A 16,010-nucleotide genomic window follows, 5' to 3' on the forward strand; every position below is an offset into this window, starting at 1 on the left:
CCTATTTTGTTATCGAATGTACATTTGTGACTAAGCAAGAAGAAATGTTTATAAATATCTTAATAGTTTTTAAAACAAACCTGGGCTCATTATGAGATAGTATTAATAAGTTATCGCAGTGACTCAAGACAGAGATAGATATGATAAATTCATCATTGACGAGATGGCTCATTCAGCAGGAAAACATGTTCTTCACTTGCCACCATACCACTACGAACCTAATACTACCGAAATGGTATGGGGGCAAGTGAAGAACAATATAAAAATGAGCAACAAGAAAGGAGGAAATTTAATTTCCGATGTATACCTATACATGACAGTACAAAGTTGGGAAGACTACGTGGAGAAAATCGAAAGTGATCTCTCGAAAGCACACGAAATTGAAGATGACGAGGAAAAAGTTTTGATATACACTGGCGAAAAAATCTTCAAACACCAACACTGGTAGGCGTTTTTATACATCTGAAAGATGACGTTGATTCAAATTTCCCACATATCGCATTAGCATGAAGCTAGTAGTGGCCCCATGACGTTGCACATCAGGTTTGCTTTAAATACGGGCTGTACTGTGCGAGAGGGTTAGTTACCTGTGAGATTGGACGGAGTGACTGTGAGTGGATCAAGAATGCCTTTACGACGACGAAGAAGCCAGTATCAACAGTTCACTGCGATTGAACGAGGCCATAAAATAGGGCTATGTGAAGGTCGATTTTCCTTCCGCGGTATTGCAGAACGACTTTGCAGGAATGTCTCCACTGAGCAGCAGTGGTCACGAGAAGGTACGCTCCCAAAAAGACCGGGCTCCGGACGTCCCCGTGGCACCACCGAGAGGGAGGACCTCCGTATTCGGCGTATGGCTGTGGCGCAGCGGACTGCGTCTGCTGCAGCAATTCGAGTAGCAGTTGGCCCCACAGTGACGCAACGAACTGTTCGAAATCGGTTACTTAAAGGACAGCTCCGAGTCAGACGTCCTGCGGCGTGTATTCCAGTTATCCCAAACCAGCGCCATCTGCGACTTCAGTGGTCTCAAGCGAGTGCTCAATGGAAGTGCGTTGTGTTTTCCGATGAAAGCCGGTTCTGCCTTGGTGCCAGTGATGGTCGTGTGTAGGTTAGAAGGAGGCCAGGTGAGCGCCTGCATCCCACCTGTCTGCGGCGTTGACACACAGGACCTACACCAGGACTTCTGGTCTGGGAAGTAATATGCTATGACAGCAGGAGCACTCTCGTGGTTAACCCACGCACACTGACTGCAGATGTGTACCTCCGTCTGGTAATTCGACCTGTTGTGCTGCCATTCATGAGCATCATTGCCGGTGGTGTTTTCCGACAGGATAATCCACGCCCCCATGGTGCTGTTGTAACCCAACGTGCTCTACAGAGTGTCGACGTGTTGACTTGGCCTGCTCGATCGCCCGACTGTCCCAATCTAGCAGTGTGAAACAATATTGGACGATAACTCCAGCATCATCCACGAGCTGCATTAACCGTCCCTGTATTGGCAGACCAAGTGCAACAGGCATGGAACTCCATCCCACAAGCTGACATCCGGCACCTGTACGACACAATGCATGCCTCCATTCAACAATTAGGCGATTACACCGGTTATTAATGGACCAGCATGGCACATTTGCGATGGCTTTTCTTCAGCAGATATTAACCTGTAGTTTAGTACCTTTAATCAATAAAATATGTTACCTCGACAAATATATTGCCAAAATTTCCGTATTATACATTCCTTTTTTTCATGGTGTTTGGATATTTTTCCGCCAGAGTATTTATTATTAATCCTTATCATAATCTTCTTCTTCATCATTTCTTCTTATTTCGATGCATCGCCAACTGGTTCCGATTCGGCTGATTTGGGCTTCGAGACCATCCAAGGACACGGAGGAATTTATGGAAGGAATAACACCAGAACAGGCCTAAAGGTACGTAATACACTTTAAATATTACTTGATTAATACACTATATATTCGTGAAAATTGTATTATTATTATTTATAACATACATTAGAATTATATTGAAAGAGTTTACTAAAACAGTTTTGGCAAATCCGTCCGTCCGTTCTACTGGACCGAATTGCTTCATTTTTGTTTTCTTCTCTCCGTAAGTACCTGCTGGTGAATCATGAGACATTGTTAGGTCTCTTAAGTTCAATCAACTTTGAGTAATCATAAAATCAAGTCATTAAATGATCACTCCAATAATAGGAAGTGAAGGCTTGCCCTAACCCGCCATACATTCTATACTTAGCAGGTTGCTAAGCGAGTAACAATTTCATTAATATTCTGACATATGTAATTTTCATCTTAACTAATGTCATTGCATGCAACCATGTTTGATTCTTACCTGTCAAGCCAGAGAGTATACACTTCCTCTGATCACGGAATAATATTATTCCCTGCTAAATACGCTTTGATTTTCTAACCTCTCCCTGCTTCCAAATATATTCAACAGATTTCAGAACGTTCCTAATAACGTACATGCTGCTAAGAGAAAAAAGTCTACGTACAAACAGATCCCATCATGAAATACGCCTTAGGCATTACCTGGTAACACCTGTCGACGGATAACTTAGCTACACGAGGAAAGTGAAGGTCATTTATCTTAAAAAAGTTCTCTGCTTGGCAGAAAGAACGCTCTTTCAAGATTAACCTATGAGCTCACAAGACAACCGTTCTATATAGAAGAACTGCGATTAAAAATACCGTTGCTTTCTACGACACAATACATCAAGAACTCTAGGATAAAGAAAGCGAATATATGGATAATTTTTACCACACAGATGGTAAGATGACGTCAGAATGCATGAATTCTGACAGTGAATTGCGGCAAACCACAACGGGCTTCTTATTAAATATGCATAAAACCATTGAAAGGGGCAGATAAAACTTATGATTACGACAGGAATATCAAAACGAGTTATCTGACCTACTTACAACGAATGCAACGGAGCAGCACGGATCCTCTAGTTATTATTATTTGTAAAATTATTTCCGCAAAGCATAGAAGGAAAGAAGCGTGAGGGATAAAGTATTTATAACGAAAATCCAAGTTGAATTGTATTTCTTTTCTTTCTAGTATTAAAGTGTTTTCAACGTAAATACAATCAGAAAGATACCTTAAACTCTTTACCAAGGAACAGAGAAGCTCGAGCAATTACATCTGTTGATTCAGAAAAATGTACATCAGGACCACGTAAATTCAGAAATCATCGTTTTACAATCGCATAAGCTCGTAAGCTCAAAAGTTGTTACAATAATAGTTGAATAGAATAGTGGAACAGTCAAACCACTTGACCCGTTGGTCTTCGGAAGTTTAGAAAGGTAGGTTAACCTTAACACATTCGGGAGTTTATGTATTTAGAGAAAGAAACCTTGGATTCCAGTAAGTTCTACAAGACTCTGGATTTCGAACCCTGGAGTTCAATTTAGATTAGTTTGCAAAGTACGCTTTTGGGCTATGAATTTCCACACGTGGCCACATTATTCAGAACCACACTTGAAGCTGTTAATACACTGCTGTAAAAATGTACCCCTAAACACATAATTACCTATGCTACCCTCGAAAAGAATATATATTCTCAGTGGCATATGGTCATGCTACCAGGGGACTAACGAGTCTGATTTAGATGACTAGAAAACTTAGTCACCCCGGATTAATTTAGAGGAAGGTTTAGGAGGGTAACCACTCGTGCTCCCTTACATTTCAGCTATTTCTCATGACGGAAAGAAAATATGAAAGGCCGAAGACTGAAAATAAAGTTAATTTTTTTAGGAACGAGAAAAACCTACATTTTAATTGAAGGAAGAGCCGGCGATCCAGCAATTTCATACTAAGGGGAACGTAGAAATCTTACCTATCTTCACACACAGTAGTTCCACTTAAGCAAAACTGACTGCAATACCTGGTGTTTAAAGATCTTATGATGTCGAAACTCCCGCCTCTCATCTCCCGAAGGAGATCTCCTCTATATTCCGTCACGTAGAACACACAATAAGGCTGCCACAAGATCAGAGAGCTTATGCTCAAAATATCACTTCGTATAAAGTGGTTCGGCATAATAATCTAGATCTCTTTAGTAAAATCCCTTTTAATTCCCACTAAGGATTTTAATATCAAATATTATGATAGTAAAATGAACTTAATATCAAGCCTTTTGATTGGCGAATTATTTTAATGGCAGTTTTCATAACTTCAGAGAATAAAAAATAAAACAATAGAAAGTTGACAGTTTGTTCAACATTCAAATACAAACATTCTCCTTGACTAGTAATGGAATCTGAACCGAAGACTGTGCTAAAACATAGATATCAGAGACATCTAGTCCTCAGAGAAAGTACTTCTATTATTTTTTAACTCCCCTGTTTTGCTAGAGATGGTTGCACAGTAGGAGAAGGTGCTAATTTGAGGCCTTACTAACGGTACAATTATTATTACTTTATTATTATTATTATTATTATTATTATTATTATTATTATTATTATTAAATGTAAAAGTAAATTTTAAAATTATAATTTTTTATGTTGTATGCATTTAAATCGCGCTCTGAACTTTGCCGTATCATAGCTAAATAATTGTGCCGTCATTAACTCTGTACGGCGGTTGTAGGGTGGGCTTCGGCTGGTCCGACAGCTCTGCACTCCGACCGACCAATCGAGCAGAGGAGGGGTGGCCGCGGCTCTGTTGTGACTACGCCTCTGTAGTCGACAGACGGAGAGGGGCTGGTCCCAACTGTCGGCTTTCCTGGGAATGATTCTCCATGGTTTTCCATTCTCCTGCACTAAGGCTAATACAAGTTCCTAGTATAGGCCACGGCTGCCAACCCTCACACCTTCTCCGTTTATCTCCTTCACCGTAACAAATCTTCCGGCCTGAGAGACGGTGTTACCGTCCAAGAGGTGTTACCGTCCTTCAGGGGAGGAATGAAAACATTTAGTAGTAGTAGTAGTAGTACACTGACTGACAGAGCAAATGCAACACCAAGAATGAGTGGTTCGAAAGGGATGAAAGTTGGGGGAAAAACAGAGACGGCACGGACGAATAATTGATGTTTATTTCAAACCGATATGCAGGTTACACAATGCGCACGGCATCGACTCAGTAGGATGTAGGACCACCGCGAGCGGCGATGCACGCAGAAACACGTCGAGGTACAGAGTCAATAAGAGTGCGGATGGTGTCCTGAGGGATGGTTCTCCATTCTCTGTCAACCATTTGCCACAGTTGGTCGTCCGTACGAGGCTGGGGCAGAGTTTGCAAACGGCGTCCAATGAGATCCCACACGTGTTCGATTGGTGAGAGATCCGGAGAGTACGCTGGCCACGGAAGCATATGTACACCTCGTAGAGCCTGTTGGGAGATGCGAGCGGTGTGTGGCCGGGCATTATCCTGCTGAAACAGAGCATTGGGCAGCACCTGAAGGTACGGGAGTGCCACCGGCCGCAGCACATGCTGCACGTAGCGGTGGGCATTTAACGTACCTTGAATACGCACTAGAGGTGACGTGGAATCATACGCAATAGCGCCCCAAACCATGATGCCGCGTTGTCTAGCGGTAGGGCGCTCCACAGTTACTGCCGGATTTGACCTTTCTCCACGCCGACGCCACACTCGTCTGCGGTGACTATCACTGACAGAACAGAAGCGTGACTCATCGGAGAACACGACGTTCCGCCATTCCCTCATCCAAGTCGCTGTAGCCCGGCACCATGCCAGGCGTGCACGTCTATGCTGTGGAGTCAATGGTAGTCTTCTGAGCGGCCGCCGGGAGTGCAGGCCTCCTTCAACCAATCGACGGAAAATTGTTCTGGTCGATATTGGAACAGCCAGGGTGTCTTGCACATGCTGAAGAATGGCGGTTGACGTGGCGTGCGGGGCTGCCACCGCTTGGCGGCGGATGCGCCGATCCTCGCGTGCTGACGTCACTCGGGCTGCGCCTGGACCCCTCGCACGTGCCACATGTCCCTGCGCCAACCATCTGCGCCACAGGCGCTGCACCGTGGACACATCCCTATGGGTATCGGCTGCGATTTGACGAAGCGACCAACCTGCCCTTCTCAGCCCGATCACCATACCCCTCGTAAAGTCGTCTGTCTGCTGGAAATGCCTCCGTTGACGGCGGCCTGGCATTCTTAGCTATACACGTGTCCTGTGGCACACGGCAACACGTTCTACAATGACTGTCGGCTGAGAAATCACGGTACGAAGTGGGCCATTCGCCAACGCCGTGTCCCATTTATCGTTCGCTACGTGCGCAGCACAGCGGCGCATTTCACATCATGAGCATACCTCAGTGACGTCAGTCTGCCCTGCAATTGGCATAAAGTTCTGACCACTCCTTCTTGGTGTTGCATTTGCTCTGTCAGTCAGTGTAGTAATAGTAGTAGTAGTAGTAGTAGTAGTAGTAGTAGTAGTAGTCGATATGTAGGGCATAAGGTATAATTTTACATGCAACAAACAAATATATCGGAAATTTTGAAGTTTTTAAACAACGATATACCTGTGTAAGAGTTTTGTCACAACATGTTGCTGGCCTTACCTTTGTATGTGCTGTAGACCTGTCAACACTACGCCCCATCTAATTCGTGCTGGATTTTAAGGTAGAGACGCACTATAGTAACATCGGTCCTTCAGTGTCCTCTGTTAATTAATGAGATTGCTTCTGACATAATCATTACAATATTTTCTTGTTGAAAACAATGGTTTTCTTTCGACACTTAGAACAAATAACACTCTGAAGACTTCCATTAGCATTTTGAATCTTTGCAGCACTGCATCTCGCTGGAAACTACTTTGAGGCCACCTTATTGAATGCAGGGTCAATGAAACGTCCGTAGTCAATGGGATGTGAATTGCTGGGTTATTCGTTTTAGGTACCTGCTACGTACTGATCGGATAAAATACTTTTAAAGTGCTAACTAGTTCGAATTTCATAGAATAATTTCGTAAAAAAAAGAATATACCGGAACTTCACAGTCTTTCAATTTGAAAAATAACTTTTTTTCACTAAAACGAATGTACCGGGTGAATTGGGCGTGGGGTTAGGGCCGCGCTCCTATGAGCTTGCATCCGGAAGGTGGTGAGTTCGAACCCAACTGCCGGCAGTGCTGAAGATGGTTTTCCGTGGTTTCCCATGTTCACACTAGGAGAATGCTGTGGATGTACCTTAATTAAGGCCACGGCCGCTTCCTTTCCACTCCTAGCCCTTTCCTATCCCACCGTCGCCATAAGACTTATCTGTGTGGATGCGACGTAAAACCAATTGTAAAGAAAATGAACGTATTATAATTTTTATCTCCAGTCTGTCCCCTTAAGTTCTACACCTCTTCGTTTAATTACACCGTGTTATTACATAATGCATAACGTATTGTTACGAATAAAACATCGTCTGTTTTATCTCTCTCATTTATTTCAGGATGACTTAATAGATGCACACACACACACACAATTCAAACATAAATGGCCACACTTACTAATTGCTGTCTATTTACAAGTCTCTCACAGCAGGACTCTAGTTGGGCTCTCTTTACCTGAAGGATACTATAAACCTGATTGACGGGTCGTTCACTTGCGTTCACCAGTCCAGTCACCCCACACAGCAACTGCGTACAGATGAGTTTGAACACAGGGCTAGTCGCCACTCAACACACGACGACTCTTCTTTGGTTCAACTCCGGAGACAGTCCAGTAAGTCACACAGCCAAACACAGTGAACAACTAAACAGCAACAGTTCAACACTGCGCAATACTCCGCACAACAATGACCATTAACACTGTTCCCAATTACACTCACGATAGCTGCTCTAGTCGCTGACTCACACCGATCCTCAGTGCATAGAAACACACACAGTACTCCAAGGCAGTACACAGACTTCTGTCCCGTACGCCGTCGTCAGTCCAGTTACTCACTCGACATTCCGACGTAACAACAACCACAACTCTTCGTTCAGACCTCGGTGGGCCACTAGCGTCACCCTCATCCCAGCCACCGAACCCTAACACACCGAGTCACACACTGACTCCACCTCTGAGTCTAATACTGACTCCATCACTGAGTTTTACATTGAGTCTCACACTAACTAACATTAACACTAACTGTCCGCGGCTAGCCTCATTTTACAGCTCTGGGGATGTGTACCAGAATATTCGCAATGTGGCTAGAGACGGAAATTTCTCGTTACATCTCCCAGAAACTTACAGGTAAGCCAGCCAGTGAGAACAATACACGGAAAGGCGGCTGGGAGATCCCCGGTCGTCTGACTCAATGGCTCCTTCCAGGAAGTACCGAACGGGGCTACCACAAGGGTGGCACGAAACAATAACAATACCGTTACACAAAGGACAGCTTGTAACAAGAAAGTCTATCTTAAATTAAGCCAAAACAAATCCGATGTTTTCTTTGCTAGGGGCTTCACGTCGCACCGACACAGAGAGGTCTTATGGCGACGATGGGATAGGAAAGGCCTAGGAGTTGGAAGGAAGCGGCCGTGGCCTTAATTAAGGTACAGCCCCAGCATTTGCCTGGTGTGAAAATGGGAAACCACGGAAAACCATCTTCAGGGCTGCCGATAGTGGGATTCGAACCTACTATCTCCCGGATGCAAGCTCACAGCCGCGCGCCTCTACGCGCACGGCCAACTCGCCCGGTGGATGTTTTCTAATTATGTATTTCTCAATAGTAAAATTAATTATATCCAGTATTATTGTTACGTGGATACCGTGGTGGACAGGGGTGAAAGAAGGTGCGGACATGAATGGGTCTATCTAAGATCGTCAAAAGATAAATTAATAATTTTAAATTTAGTGTTATATTTCTTTTCTCGGTTATCATTTCTTTCCTTTCTCCAGAAACAAGATTTTACAAAATTCAGGTAGCAAATTTTACTTACAAGCTAATTGAACAACTTTTAGAAAATCGAATGTCAACAACCTAATTACACATTCTCCAATGAGCGCCGTGGCTCCTTTCAAAAACAGTCAAGGAGACGACCCTCCCAATTTCTTTTACAGAGTATTCAAAATATACAGTGTTTCAAGAGCACCATTTGCTCCGCAAAATTATCTAGGAGACCACACCGGCCTTTCAAAAGCACCATTTAACCATTAAAAAGAAGGAGCATTTTTTCCCTGTTAAGATTTTACACTTGAAAACCTAGTTCCAGAAAGAGCCAGGTTTATCAGAGGCACAACCTACATTTTACAATTCAGACAGTATTCACTGTCTTAGACACTCAACAGTCTAAACTCTTAACATAAAAGAATGAAATTGAATTTTACAGGGGTATCGAATACCCATTCTGCCGGGCCTTAGTGGGAAACAAAAAACACAGATTAAAGTTGCTGGCCCAAAAATCAAAATGATGTGGAGGCAGACACTTGCACTCCTTGAAATTAGCAATTACAAGATTAAAACCCTATTTGGGTTTCAGGTCCGAAGTTACAGAGGCTACGCCTATACTACTGAGGTAACTAGATGGAGAAAATTTAAGTTACAAAATCTATAGACAGAAAACGCTTACAAAGTCATGAAATGAAATGTCGTATGGCTTTTAGTGCCGGGATATCCCAGGACGGGTTCGGCTCGCCAGGTGCAGGTCTTTTTATTTGATTCCCGTGGGCGACCTGCGCGTCGTGATGAGGATGAAATGATGATGAAGACAACACATACACCCAGCCCCCGTGCCATTGGAAGTAACCAATTAAGGTTAAAATCCCCGACCCGGCCGGGAATCGAACCCGAGACCCTCTGAACCGAAAGCCAGTACGCTGACCGTTCAGCCAACGAGTCGGACTTACAAAGACATAGTCACCTCAAAGTCAAGTTGATAGGGAACGCGAGAGGGTGTCGCACTCTCTGTTCCCTAATTTCGACTAAGTTTCTTAGGCTTGTTTGAAATTTACTTTAGAGGATGAAATTTACATAATTGAAGGAAATTTAAGGTTACATTATTAAAGATTGGAAACCTTCCCCTCGAGCTAGCTTTCAGAGGCTATCACATAGTTATAAAATGGCTGCCATTAACTTAATCTGATGGAATACTCGATTATGGGCGAGACGCCCCCGCACCCTCTATTAACACACACTCAGTAGACTGGACGATCAATAAGACAACCTGGTCGAAAAATGTGCCAGTTTTTATACCCGAGAGGAAGGTTCTAGAGAGCTCTGGGCTAAGGCCCGACACACTCCTAATTTCCATTGCGTGATAAAATAGCTACAAGACGGATCTCATTGGTTAAAAAAGAATATACAAAAAATGTTAGTGGCCAGGCTCCAAATTTCGCGGGAAGAGATCGAAGTGTTGACAACTTTAACATTCCAAAAACGTAAGAATAATCAACTGAGTGTAGTAAACCTTAAAATAAAAAAATACTTTAGGATTTTAATAGTTCCTCTTCACACTAGAGGGCATAACATAAGTTTTTGGTAGAGACATCTGTAGAGAAAAGTCCAATCATCTTGTGCTAGTTGTTGCGACCTTCATATATCAGATGGCATTCTTCAAGCCGCTTCATTTGAATAAACGGGGTGGGTGTTCTTCGCGGTACAATTTTATTCAAGATTTTGGTCATATATAAATGTACTACTCTTTAATACAAATAATTAATATGGCCCTAGTGTATCGTTTAGAAAATAATAATTAATCAAATGATGCAATTACAAGCAATGAAAGGCGTCTCGTATGTTGACAATCGGACCTCAGGGAGAATTGATGGTAGAATGAGTTCTTGGTTCAGAGTAGTTACAGCATTTAGATAAGGCCGTAATATTTCACCTTTGTTGTTCATAGTTTACATGGGCATTTACTGAAGAATAAAATGACAGCGAGGGATTCAGTTAGGTGAAAATATAGTAAGCAGTTTGACCTATACTGACGACTTGGTGTTAATGACAGATTGTACTGAAAGCCTCGAAAATAGGTGCAGTGAGTATGATATGAAAATTAGCATTAGTAGTAGGACGATCTATGTTCTAAAGAAACATGTTAGCATTTTTTGTGCCGAGTCAACACTCCTGGTCATTGACACCTAGTAGTTTACCTATGCGGGTTTTGACCCCGAGGTCATTGACCTCTAGTATAGTAGTAGTGCAATGCGGATTCGCGTAAGAGAGCAAACTTAACCTCACAGTCGCCATCTTGGACGGGCCAAACCTCACTTTTACAGCCAGATGTCCTTCCCGACGTCATATTTTGCGAGCAAGCGTAACCTCACAGTCGCCATCTTGGAGGGGCCTAACCTCACTTTTACCGCCAGATGCCCTTCCCAACGCCATATTGGAGGGCTCTAACATCACACGGACTAGTTTTAAGGGCAGATGCCCTTCCTAAAGCCATTTTGGAGGAGCCTAACCTTACTTGTATGATCAGATGCCCTTTCCGACGCAATGGGGATTCGCCAAAGAAAGCACGCCTAACCTCATGGAGCCGCCTAACTACACGGAGCCTAGTTTTACGGGCAGATTCCCTTGCCGACGCTATCTGGAGGGGCCTATCTACACAGGGCCCCAGTTTTACATACAAATGCCATTCCTGTCACCATTTGTATCTCCCACCAGAGAGTTGGCACATATGGAATAACTTTTATGACCCGATGCCCTTCCCGACGCCATTTTGGATGAGCCTCACTACACAGGGCCCCAGTTTTACGGTCAGATGGCTTTCCCGTCACCATTTTGATCTTCCCACCAGAGGGGACACATATGGCCTAACCTAGTTTTATGACCGGAAGCCCTTTTGGAGGGCCTAACTGCACAACCGCCATCTTCCGTCGCCATTTTGGAGGGTTCTAACTTCAGAGTCACCATCTTGGGCTCAGTTTTACGGTCAGATGCCGTTCTCTCCTCACAGACGTCACTTTGGAGGGGCCTAACTGCACATTCGCCATCTTGCGCCAAGTTTTACGGATAGATGCCCTTCCCTCCTCACAGACGCCACATTTGGAGGGGCCTAACCACAAAGTCGCCAGCTTGGGCCCAGTTTTACAGTCATATGCCTTTCCCTCCTCCTCCTCCTCCTCCTCCTCCTCATCTGGCCTAGTCCTCCCTTGGAGTAGTGACAGAGCTGAGATGTAATAAACGCGGGAGAATTAAAAATTCCGTTTTAAAATGCAGCCATTACGTCGACATTGTTATGCATGTTTAGACTTGATCGTTATCAAGGTTAATCTCTAGTAAACTCAATCCTTTGTAGATGGTAAAGTTGTGAAATTTTATTAAAGAGGATGTACTTTAAAACTTGAGTTTTTTATTCTCCAAGCTCTACGTCTCCTTTCTTCTATGTCATAAGACAAGATTAAACTTGCAAGTCAACATTATTACTACTAGTTAATTTAGGATATGTTGTAGGGTAGGATTAATATTAAATATTAAAAAAGTAAACAACACCTGCAATATGTTTCAAAATTCGTATTTATTTTATAATATATACATTTTTCTTTCTTCAAGTAAATCTGCTTTGACCCTTCTTACGTAGATTATTTCTACTGTCTTCGCTGTTTAATGCCACCGCCCAGTAACTGTTTTCCTTTCATTGCACCGGTAACGACAAGTGCTGCTATTTTCTCAGCAACTGAAGCATTAGGTGACGACACACGCTGCATAGTTTTACGATACAGATTTTCATCAGCTACACGTCTTAGTTCAGGATTGTTTTGACTATAAGCAATGTCATGCTCTTTCCAAGCAGCATCAAACATATTAATACTAGGATCACCATGTGCCAAGCGGACGTCGAGTTCCAGAGCCACAGTACCGGTAACTAGGAAGATTGTCACGTTCTGTCCTTTTGTAGAGATCTAGCCGAGTGAAATAACTTTACGTTTGACGGGCTTTGGCACGGACACGAGACAGTCACTTGTTACAGTGTTAGAGTTATGGTTATGTTGTGTATATGGATGTGTCGGAAATACGGTCTTACCTTGAATAAAGTAATTTGTTGTTACTGTTTCCGAAAATAAGAAGTGCCCTGCATTTTTGACAAACCAGTCTGCCAGGTAGGTTTTCTGGTTTGAATGGAACATTACTGGCGACCGTGACAGGACGGATTCGATTCGACGTGAAGAAGCTGTAAGCAAGTCAAGATAGAGAGACTCGTAAAGTCAAGAAAACCCATACGTGCAGCATTTACGAAGACTTTTGACTCATTGATTACGGAAACACAACTCGACAAGGTAAGATTATATTTAACTAAGTTAGAAAGACTGGTTGTTGAACTGAAAGAAGCTGATGATAAAGTTTTAGACGTGCTTCTCAACAGTAGCGATGACGCAGATTATGAAAGTGAATACAATAAAGTGCAAGAATACCGCGATAAATTAGACGAAGCACGTCAGAAGGTCGAGAACTCGTATGCAGTGAATGTAGCAACTGTCTCAAGTGAAGGTGTCGATGTGTTGAGTGACAATTCCAGTTCCGGTAAGAAAAAACTTAAGTTGCCTAAGATCGAACTGAGGAAATTCAGTGGTGAAGTTAAAGACTGGTTAGGTTTCTGGAGCAAGTTCTGTAGGATACACGATGATCCGAACATAGAAAGGGAAGATAAATTCCAGTACCTAATAAAAGCTACTACAGAGGGCAATAGGGCGAGAGACGTCGTAAATAGCTTTCCACCTACAGCTGATAACTATGAGAAAGCAATTCAGTGTTTACAGAGTAGGTTCGGAAGAGAAGAATTATTGGTGAAGTTTTATGTTCGCGAACTGTTAGGATTAGTTATTCAGAATTTCACAGCGACTCAGAAACTCACTCCCCTGCAACTCCATGATCGATTAGAGTCGCATCTTAGGTCGCTGGAATCGTTGGGAATGACCAGTGATAAATGTGCAGCCTTTTTATTCCCCCTAGTTGAATCATCACTCCCAGAAGATCTGCTAAGAATGTGGTTAAGAACTGCCATTTCTTTGCTTATCAGTGAAACAGCAGAGAATATTTATTGTGAGAAATTGTCACAGCTATCACTTTTCCTGAAGAATGAAGTGGAGGGAGAACAGAGAATTTCTCTAGCCCAAGGGGGATTCCACATATCCTCACAGAAACCGGGAAAGCAGAAGAGCAAGTCACCTCAACCTGAATCTATACCTACTGCTAGTAATCTGTTTTCTGGAGAAGCAAGAAGTTCATCAAATGGAAGCAATTGTGTCTTCTGTAAGAGAAACCATGATACGAACGATTGTTTCAAGGCACAGAATATGACTTTGTCTGAGAAGAAAAGTATATTGATGAAAACGGGGTGCTGCTACCAGTGTCTGAAACAAGGTCATACGGCTAAGGCTTGTAAAGCGATTGTGCGGTGTCAGGTATGTGGGAAGAGACACCGTGTTCTTATGTGTCCAAACTTGCCATCGAAGGAGTCGAATGAATAGCAGGAGGAGGAGGAGCGAAGTACGGGAAGACACAGTGCTACTTTGAGCAGTCAAAGCTATGGTCAAGAGGTTCTTCTTCAAACTCTAATGGTGCAGATCCTATCCGGAAGACAAGAACGCATCGTCAGGGCTTTGATCGACAGTGGATCGCAGCGATCTTATTTGTTGGATAAAACTGCTGTGTCTGTTGGACTTCAATCCTCAGGTACAGAGACCTTAACTCATGCTTTGTTTGGAGGTGCCGAAACGTACAGGCAGTTGCATTCGACCTACCAGTTGAAGATCTGCAGTATGGATGGAAAATATTGTTGTGAGATTCCTGTGCTCAGTCAGTCTGTGATTTGTGGTGAAATTCCTAGGCTTCAGAGGGGTCCCTTAATGAAGGAACTGAAACAAAACAACATTTTTATTTCTGATTGTGGTCTCAATAGACCTGAAATTGAACTGCTTCTGGGAGCTGACGTGTATTGGCTGTTACTGACCGGGAGAATTAAAACTTTGAACTGTGGGCCAGTAGCTGTAGAAACCCGTCTGGGATGGGTTGTTATGGGAAGTTTTGCGGGTCGTCATTCCTCCTGTAGCGCTAACATGTTTGTAACATCCTTGATGATATTGAATTCTAGTGTGACTGAACTGTGGAAATTAGACACTCTTGGAATCAAAGATCCTGTGGAAAAGAAGTCCCGAGAAGAAATGGAAATTGCCACACTTGACTATTTTAAGAATACCGTTTCTATTAATAGTGAGGGACGCTATGAGGTCAGCTTACCTTGGAATGAGAGGTTCGAGGATCTGCAAGAAAACCTGGAAATTGCTGAGAAGAGGTGCAGGTCTACTTCAGTGAAACTGATCTGTGAAGGAAAGTATGGTGACTATGATGAGGTACTTTAAGAATGGCAACAAGAAAAAGTGATAGAAGAAGTACCACTCGAAGAAATGAATAAGAAATGCCACTACTTACCACACCGGGGAGTTTTCAAAGACAAATCCACTACATCTGTCAGGCCGGTATTCGATGCCTCCAGCAAGGGTAAGGGATCTCCATCTTTGAATGAGTGCCTAGAAAAGGGTCCCAATTTACTGGAGCAAATTCCACCGATTCTGACAAGATTTCGCCGTGGGAGAATAGGTGTAGTTTCTGACATCAGGAAGGCCTTTCTCCAAATTTCTGTTGCTCAACCTGATAGACTTTCTCAGGTTTCTGTGGTGGGAGGATTTTTCCCGAGGGAAATTCAAGGTTTTTAGGCATAGAAGAGTAGTGTTTGGACTCAATTGTAGCCCTTTTTTGTTGAGTGCTGTACTTAACCTTCTTCTGGAGAAGAGTCCACCCGAATTAAGGAATACATCTGAAATGCTAAAGAGGTCTTTCTATGTTGACAATTGTGTTGCGTCCGTTGACACTGAAGAAGAATTGATCCAGTTCATTGATGAATCCACACGACTTCTGGCAGAAGCAAAGTTCGAACTTCGAGGCTGGGAAAGTAACTGCTTGGAAAGGACTATAGGACTGCAAAGTGTCAATCCCGTTCTTGGCCTGCTATGGGATAAAGAGAATGATGAACTGTTCTGTGACGTTCGAATGATGACTGAAACCGGGACTATCACCAGAAGAAAGATCCTGTCAATGGCCCAAAGGATTTTTGACC

The sequence above is a fragment of the Anabrus simplex genome, chromosome 7 (genome assembly GCF_040414725.1).
Source record: "Anabrus simplex isolate iqAnaSimp1 chromosome 7, ASM4041472v1, whole genome shotgun sequence".
Lineage (NCBI taxonomy): Eukaryota > Metazoa > Arthropoda > Insecta > Orthoptera > Tettigoniidae > Anabrus > Anabrus simplex.